Source organism: Bos mutus, chromosome 8, assembly GCF_027580195.1.
Source record: "Bos mutus isolate GX-2022 chromosome 8, NWIPB_WYAK_1.1, whole genome shotgun sequence".
In the NCBI taxonomy this organism is placed as follows: Eukaryota; Metazoa; Chordata; class Mammalia; order Artiodactyla; family Bovidae; genus Bos; species Bos mutus.
The window spans coordinates 31,960,876-31,968,535 of NC_091624.1; the positions used below are offsets into that span (position 1 = coordinate 31,960,876).

At 45.3% G+C, this 7,660-nt stretch overlaps 1 protein-coding gene across 2 annotated transcripts in view; it reads right to left on the reverse strand.

The window, feature by feature from the left end:
• DAPK1 (death associated protein kinase 1) overlaps nucleotides 1-7,660 on the reverse strand; it is a 211,786-nt gene that overhangs the window by 100,346 nt on the left and 103,780 nt on the right. The gene's annotated exons all lie outside the window — the stretch shown is intronic.

Below are 7,660 nucleotides of genomic sequence, written 5' to 3' on the forward strand. Positions count from 1 at the left end.
GAAAGCAAGGGGTCAGGATCAAGGAAATGGCAGAAATATACAGGGTCCTGCCTTCAGTGATGTATTTCTAGCAGGTACTAAGTCACTTCAGTCACGTCCAACTCTGTGCGACCCTATGGACTGTAGCCCGCCAGGCTCCTCTGTCCGTGGGATCCTCCAGGCAAGAATACTGGAGTGGGTTGCCATTTCCTTCTCCAGGGGATCTTCCCGACCCAGGGATTGACCCAGCCTGCATTGCAGGCTGATGCTTTACCGTCTGAGCCGCTAGGGAAGCACAAATACTTATTAATTGAAACACATCAACAACAACAAAAACACAAGTAATACCTCATTTTGTTGGGCTTCACTTTATGTGCTTCACAGAGAGTTCTTACAGTTTGAAGGTCTGTAGCAATCTAGAGAATCCCAGGGACGGGGGAGCCTGGTGGGCTGCTGTCTATGGGGTCGCACAGAGTCGGACACGACTGAACCGACTTAGCAGCAGCAGCAGCAATCTAGTATTGAGCAAACCTATTTCCTCCATTTTTCCAATAGCATTTGCTCACAAACTTTTTCATGATTATTATATTTGTTACAGTAGTTTGAGATCAGTGATCTTTGATGTTACCCCTGAGAACAGATTACAACTTGCTGAAGGCTCAGATGATGGTGAGCAATTTTTTGCAATAATATATTTTCTAATTAAGGTATCTATATTGTTTTCTTTTTTTTTTAAGGTTTAACACTATTGCACACCTAAGAGACTACAGTACTGTGTGCGACTTTTTTATGTAGTTATTTTGACTCACTTTATTGCAATCTTTGCTTTATTGACGTGGTCTGGAACTGAACCTGCAATGTCCTGCCTCTATAGATTTTGTTCACACTTCAGGGACTGATAAGTCATATGCACTTAGACGTTTGTTGGATGCTTCTTCAGTATCATCTCTCTCCTCTTCTTTTCCCAAAATACCTACATCCGGGGTTTTTGGTTCTGGGAAGCCAAGGTCCACCCCCAACCATAGATATGGTTCATGTGACCTGCTGCTAAGTCACTTCAGTCGTGTCTGACTCTGTGCGACCCCATAGACAGCAGCCCACCAGGCTTCGCCGTCCCTAGGATTCTCCAGGCAAGAACACTGGAGTGGGTTGCCATTTCCTTCTCCAATGCATGAAAGTGAAAAGTGAAAGTGAAGTCGCTCAGTCGTGTCCAACTCTTAGCGATCCCATGGACTGGAGCCTACCAGGCTCCTCCGTCCATGGGATTTTCCAGGCAAGAGTACTGGAGTGGGGTGCCATCCAATTTGTGCACTATATTCTTTTTTTGGAGAATGTGAAGACAAAGATTTTTGTTAAGACTCTTTGACCCTCCTCCCTCCCAAAGCTGCTGCCAATCATCTTGGGACCACTCCTGATCTAAAGCAGAGGCACAACCGGTCAAAGGAAAGAAAACAGGTCTGTGGTAACCCTGTGGAGTGGCTGGATCAACCCTAGCCTGAAGTCATCTGCCTTTAGACTTTTCCACAACACAAGCCAATAAAATTCCCTTTACTGCTAAAGCCAGTTTGGGGTTTTTATTTCTTGCAGAGAAAGCATCCTAAATTCAACAGCAGAGCCTCCTACCCATAAGCTGTTGCTAAGTCGTGTCCTACGCTTTGCAATAAAAGAATACAATAACAGAACTTGACACAAAATAGTAAAGTGACCATGTAAGCAGGAGAGAAGCAAGTAGTATACCCTTAAAGTAAGTGAAACACAATGGAAAGGTGCTTCCTATGTCACTGCTGGGACCCTCACTTCCTCCCTAGCACCCGAGTGCCAAGGGCCAATCCAGCCATCACAGGATGGGCACATTTCTGGGCACCTGCTGGGGAACTGCTATGTGAAGAATTATCACTGTTATTTTTTGCTAGATTTATTCTCCTCACATGAAGACAAAAGGAAGACAGAAAAATCAAGTTAAGGCTAATATTTTGATGTTAAAGAATGGATACATTAAAATGTTACTCATTTACTTTGGCAGTGGGAAAACACATAGTGAAGAAGTATTTTTATAGCAGTGCCGATTTTTTTGCATGACAGGTTATTAATACTTTCTTTCCCCGGTCAGCAGGATCGCAGAGATGCTGAAGAATAAATCACATCAGAACACTAGCGCCTACTGCCTGTAAGCTCACAACCTTAAAGAGTCACAGGAAATGTTATGACTGTATTACAATCCCTTTCTGATTTCCTTGGGGAGTGGAACACTGGGCTTTCCCTCTGGTAGGGGGTGGGGATGGGCTGCAGAGATGGGGCTTATGGAGAAAAGAGGAAAAACAGCCTGAATACAAAACAATGTTAGCTTTCCAGAAGCCAGTGAAGTGGTGCTTGTAACCCCTCTCCTCAAAAATACAGTACCACTTCCCCACTAAGCATTCTCCAGGGGCCCCAGGACTCAGCCCAGCCAAGGACCTCTGACCCACAGCAACACATGCTTGTAGGAGCTGGGCCCATGCATGCGTCTGGCAGTCACAGCCACTTGTCAGGCAGGCTTAAGGCAAACTTGGTGACTTGAATCACATTGCTTTAAAAAACAAAAGCAAAGGAAAAAAAAATCATCAGGAGAGCCACAAAGTATTTTAAATGCAAGCCTAAAATCAAAGATTTTCACAGCCAAATGTTCCATGTGGGCATTCGATGCTTTCAGTTATGGGAAGTGAGAGCATCAGGTTCCCAACCCTAAAGCTGAATTCAAGTGTGGTTCTGAACACCCTGTGTTTCAAGGCCAAGAGTGTGTGCACACATCTAAGACAACCGTGTCGTCCAGGTTTGCAGCCTAATATCTAGAACCCATTCCTTCACCAAACCATTGACCCCTCGCTCACACTTCAGGGTCCCCTCATGAGCAGTCTGAAGGTGGGAGAGGCCCCCGCACAGGAGAAGATGTGATTCTAGTGCCCCCCATGGCAGCATGCTAGCATCTGAGCTAACTTTGGCTGCAGGATGTCAGAGGAGAGTGTAGAACAATTTGGGGAAACACTTTCTAGATCTATCTCAATGCTGCCTCTTTAAAGACACTTTTCCTTATTTATCACCAGTTCTTCAACAATCTGCCTCCCCATCCCTTTGCTCCAGTGAATGCTGCATCCCCGAGTCCACAGGGCACCTCATACCCCTCTGTAGCACCTTAGCAGGCTGAGGACAGACTCCTCAGAGAAGAAACTTGTCTCAAACACAGTGATTTGCTTTGTGAGACCTAATTTCCGTTGGACTATTGGTTAACTGCTGCTCCCCTTTCCCTTCCTGATCCAGCTTCCGGGGTAGGAGGAGAGCAAATGCACAGAGAAGCCAGGCCACCTGCCACCTAGGGGACTGGCTGTAGCTCCAGCCCACCCCTGTCCTGTGACAAACACACGAGACACCTCAGTGACTGAAACCCACACAGGCAGTGGATGGGGAACATAGCTTCCTTACTAGAAAACAGAAACATTTAAACTTGACAAGACAGAGTACAGGCAATCCTTATTTTCTCCAGGATCTTTATTTGCAAATTCACTTACTCCTTACAACTTTGTTTGTAATCTAAAAACTCAATACTTATAGTACTTTCATGGTCATTTGTGGATCTGACCACAAATGACCAGACATGGTCAGACATGCATGTTCCCAGCTGAGCTCGGTTAAGGGCACGCTCTGCTTCCTTGTTTCAGCTCTCACACTGAAAACAGTGTCCTTTTCATAGTCTGTTCAGTGCCGTGTTTTCGGTTTCATTTTGCATTTTGTGCTTTTTGTTCATGATTTCACTATTTAAAATGGCCCCCAAACATGGTATTGAAGAGCTGTCCAGTGTTCATTAAGCATGGAGGCTATGGTGTGCCTTACAGAGAAAACACGTGTTAGACAAGCCACGCTTGGCATGAGATATAGTGCTGTTGGCCATGAGATCAACATTAGTGCATCAACTATATACATATAATAAGGTGCCTTTAAACAGAAACACAACAGACAAGGTTATGTGTTGACCTATTGGTAAAAATGTGACCCGCTCACAGGACCCTAACTCTGTATTTCCTCCAGGACAACTGGTCCAGTATCCACTGAGTCAGTGTTTGTGATGAATTTATAGAACATTAATTACCATGACAAGCACTGACCGTGTGTCATTTTTTGTTTTTTGTTTTTTTTTCATAACATTCTCTGTCATCTAATAACTGACAGTTTATTACATTAGGTACAGCCAGCCACATTCATTTTCAAATGAAAACTTTCCATTTAAGGTAATGTTTATTAACCACCAGTGGTCAGATGCATATAAAGACAAGAGCCATCCCAGCTTTATAAGAGTTATCTACTAAAAACAAAACAACAAAAAAAGTGTTTCAAACATAATCACAAATTTCATTGAAAAGAAAAAACTTTGGCTAAAAGGACCAAAACTTCAATAAAATAACGTAATCTAATTTTGGAGGCTTTCTTGTTGGCTCAGTGGTAAGGAATTCACCTGCCAATGTAGTTCAATCCTTGGGTCAGGAAGATTCCCTGGAGAAGGGAATGGCAACCCACTCCAGTAGTTTTGCCTAGGAAATCCCATGGACAGAGGAGCCTGGCAGGCTACAAGTCCATGGGGGGTCAAAAGACTTGGACATGACTGACTAAACAACAACAATCTAATTTACAAGCTGATTTCCTTGTCTTATTTATTAATATATCTAATTCACACAGTACCCTGGCAGTCATTCAATGAGCTTTATCCAGGATGCTATGCAAGGCATTTTACATGAAATTCACATTATCACCACCTCATCTATCAATAAGAAAACCAAGTCTCAGAGAGATTTTTAAAATCGCGCCAAATCACTCAGCAAGTAAGTTGCATAATTGAGAACTGGAGCCAAACCCAAGTGCATTTGCCTCCAGAGCTCTATTCAATGAGCACAGTTGCTATACTGGGCTTGTGTCCATCCTGACTGAGATACAGCCACCTCTTGTGAAGTCACAGACAGGACTGGAACATCATTCACAAAAGAGTTTTCTAAGGGGAAGACAAAGAGAGGGGCCTTGTGGTTAAGTAAGTTGGGGCAATGGAGCTTCCTCTTCACTGAAAATTCAAACAGTGTTTAATTAACTAAAACCATGGCTTTTACATGCTCAGGGGGGCTCTGTGACCAAAGGAAAACCCTGTTTATGTGTAAGCTAAGGAAGCAAGATGCTAACACTGAGAAAGAACCACAGAAAGTTCATTCCCAAGGTCAGCATACAAGGATTGCATGCAACTGATGAAGCATTTGTGCCTATAATTAGTTCCATCTCTCCCCTCCTTCCAAGATTTGCAATACGGTTTTTAATTAACACAAAATAATTTTTACTTTTGAATTCATATATCAAGCTTCTGGCAAAATTTTAGTGCTGGTGAGGAGCCTGGCAGGCTACAGTCCATGGGGTCGCAAAGAGTCAGACATGACTGAGCGATTAAGCACATTTTTCTTGAAGAGTTGCATTCTGAGAGTGGCATAGACACAGATCCTGCTAGAATACAGGAATTACAGGTCTTAAATAAGAGGTGAGGTGACAGAAAAGATTGTTCAAGGATGAGTTCACATTTGATAATAATTCACATTTATGGCAGGCGATAAAAACCCCAAAGAGCTTATAGAGTAATGGAGAGAGAAGCTTGTTAACACTGTAAGGTGGGAAGGGCCACAGAAAGGACACGGCCCCTTGGGACCACTTCAGGGGAGAGGATGGGGTTGGAAGACCCAAGCAGTGTCCTGAAGTCTGGGCTCCAGCCAAAAGAGGAAGAAACTGTGTGTTGGAGGGATGGCTTCCAAGAGGAAGAAGAGCATGACCCAGGGCAGGGAGGCATGAAAGAGCCTGCCTGGTATTCTTGAGAGAAGAGGAAGTGGTGGTGGGGAAATGAGGGATCCTCACAGCCAGGGTCCTGCCCAGAATGGAGCAATGCCAGCCCCAATCCTGCTAACAACGTGGGAAAGCAGAGAGCTGGCTGAGCCTTGGTTTCCTCCTCTGTATAAGAGCAATGGCAACATGAAATGAGGTCATGCACGTGAGTACAGCATTTAAGCACATGAAAAGGATGAAAGTTAGCACGTTGGCTCAGTTTCATACTTCTTAAAGAAGCCAAGAGGCTTCCCTGACAGCTCAGTTGGTAAAGAATCTGCCTGCAATGCAGGAGACCCTGGTTTGATTCCTGGGTTGAGACGATCCCCTGGTGAAGGGATAGGCTACCCACTCCAGTATTCTTGGGCTTTCCTGGTGGCTCAGCTGGTAAAGAATCTGCCTGCAACACAGGAGATCTGGGTTCAATCCCTGGGTTGGGAAGATCGCCTGGAGAAGGGAAAGGCTGCCCACTCCAGTATTCTGGCCTGGAGAATTCCATGAACTTAATAGTCCCTGGGATTGCAAAGGGTCGGACACGAATGGGTGACTTTCACTCACTCACTCAAAGCAGCCAAGAGGGTGGTATTTCAGAGGCTGAAAAGCAGCACCTAATTTCTTCTTGGCAGTTTTCTTTACAACATCTTTGAAATCTAAGTGTTAAATCTCTACATTTTCCCCCTCATCAGGACTCAACAAAGCTATTTTCATTTTGGATGGGACCTATGTGATTTTCCACAGTTGGTCCATAAAAGACCGTGTGGCTTTGTATGCTGAATTTTTAGGTAGGTGATGAGAGGGCTTCCCCGGTAGATCAGCGGTAAAGAATCCGCCTGCCAATGCAGGAGAGGTAAGAGAAATGAGTTCGACTGCTGGGTCGGGAAAATCCCCTGAAAGAACACATGGCAATCCACTCCAGTATTCTTGCCTGGAGAATCCCATGGACAGAAGAGCCTGGCAGGCTCCAGTCCGTAGGGTCGCAGAGAATCAAACACAACTGAAGCGACTGAGCACCAATGCATGCAGGTGATGGGAAGCAGACTGCATTTTGCAAAGATGACCTCAGCTGTATCTCCCATCGCTCATGCTCTTGCTTGGTGTGGTCCTGCCTTTCCCACCATCCCTGTCCCCTGGAATCTGAGCTTTGTCTGACCATTAGAACATGGCAGCGTGACTCTGGGGCTTCTGCCTGGGTTGTCAGCATGCATACTCTTGAGAGCTAGCTCCCTCTGGGAACCCAGCCACCATGCTGGGAGAAGCCATGTGGACATGTTCCCATCAATAGCTCCCGCGGAGTGGAGAGCAGCTCTAAAAAGTCAGCCAGGTGAGTCTTCAGGTGGCTCCAGCCCCAGCCAACATCTCAGTGCCACCACATGAGAGAGACCCCCAAGCAAGAACACTCACAGAAGCATATGTTCATTAAAAAAATGTTGTTTCAGGCTACCAAGTTTTGGGGCGTTTGTTTCACAACAATGGATAGGTGGAACAGCTACTAAAAAAATTTTTTTTTTAAAAACAGATGATCCCAGAAGCTATGTGAAGAAAAGATTCAATGCACAGGGTGAGGGGACAGAAGGTGACCGGAGTCTCTGACAAGCCTAAAGGAGAGCCGGGAACAGGAGCGAGAGTGTCCAGACCATTTTGCATGCAGTTGGCCCCCCAGGGTGGGGGTGGGGCCCCACACAAACAGCCCCCTTGTTACATCAGCAGGTGCGGGCTCACTTTTCAGGTTCTCCGCTTCTCATCTTGGCAGCAAGTCGCCCTCTTTCAAGGGAAGTGTTACATCATTTACGAGGGACCTCTGTGC